At 56.9% G+C, this 1,284-nt stretch overlaps 1 protein-coding gene across 1 annotated transcript in view; it reads right to left on the bottom strand.

Annotated features, from left to right (window-relative positions):
• The window catches only part of WDR47 (WD repeat domain 47), a 40,872-nt gene extending 39,799 nt beyond the window's left edge, over positions 1–1,073 (bottom strand). The window contains exon 1 of the mRNA XM_015823943.1: positions 979–1,073. The gene's annotated coding sequence lies outside the window, so the exon portion shown is untranslated. The remainder of the gene's footprint in view (positions 1–978) is intronic.
• Positions 1,074–1,284: the final 211 nt, after the last annotated feature.

Genomic DNA, 1,284 nt, shown 5'->3' with positions numbered 1-1,284 from the left:
AGACAAAGGATTGTTAAAAGTATGTGATGGAATTGTCTCTTAAGTGATCTTGCTACAATACTATAGATTGGAAGAACTGCCCTGATGTGACACGATGCCAATCTTTGCTACAAAACTGCAGGCAAATAATTCTTAATACTCTCAAGAGACAAAAGCAGCCATAGATTGCTTTCTTAGAAAAATCAAGATTAAAAATCCTAGAACAAGCAGAGCTCAGAGGCAAAAAACACTGCATCTTTTCCCCCCCTTTCAGTGACAGGGCAAAGATTTCTACCGTTGAACTTCATATACTCTTATTTATAAAATCCAGCCTTCCTGCTTCTTATCCAGCATGCAAGATTCACCGCCGAAGTAGTAACCGAAGCGCAGGGAAGAGCCAAACAGCAGCAGGTGCTATTAAAAAACCCTGGGAGTTATTGCAACCCTGTGGATGCTGCAATAACAAAAGAATGCAAAGAGTGTGCACAAGGTAGAGGATAAGAACCGCGTCTCAGATGCGCAGCCACATCGGTCACAAGTTGGGCAGCAATGACACACAGAAACACACACAGACACACACACACACAGTCTGATCTGGAAGGCAGGGCGGCAGGGGACGACGCGAGAAGGCAGGCAAGGTCACCAGCGAGAGGGAGAGAGTTAAAGAGCCCCGTCCTTCCGCCCATTCGGCATCAACGCAGCCCCCACCAAGGCTGTCTTCTCATCCCCGCCGCGTCGCTTCCTCCACCGCCACCGGCGCCAGTCCCTTTCCCCCCTTCCCCACCCTTCAAGGTCTCCCGCCAGCCCCGACGCCCGATCCCCAGAGGCCTCCCTCGGGCCTTCTGCATCCCCCCCCCCCTAACTCCGGCACGGCTTTCCCAAACCGCTTCGCCTCTTCAGCGTCGCCACCCAGCGAAGCCCTGCCTCGGCGGCCAAGCAAAATGAGCCGCCGACTCACTCCCGGGCCAAGTCGCCCCACGCCAAGCGAGAGAGACTCACCTACAGGGCGGGCCTTTCCCGAGCCACCGACTCCGAGGGAAAATCGGGGTGAAGGAGGGAGACGCACAAAATGGCGGCAGGAGCTTCCCAGGGGTGTGGGAGAAGAGGAGGAGGAGGAGGAAGAAGAAGAGCCTGTCCGCGGCTTGCGGCCACCAGCGCCCACAAATGCGGCCCGGGCCGGCGGGTTGCTTTGCTCGTTTCCTAGGACCCGAGAGGAGGAGGCGGCGGCGGCGGCCCGGCTGTGGTTGTCAAGCGGCTTCGCCAATCGCTGCCCGGGAAAGCGGCTCCGCGGGGCCCGGCGGCGAG

Source organism: Protobothrops mucrosquamatus, unplaced genomic scaffold (genome assembly GCF_001527695.2).
Source record: "Protobothrops mucrosquamatus isolate PMUCROS unplaced genomic scaffold, P.Mucros_1.0 scaffold_182, whole genome shotgun sequence".
In the NCBI taxonomy this organism is placed as follows: Eukaryota; Metazoa; Chordata; class Lepidosauria; order Squamata; family Viperidae; genus Protobothrops; species Protobothrops mucrosquamatus.
This window is presented reverse-complemented; position numbering and strand designations above follow the sequence as displayed.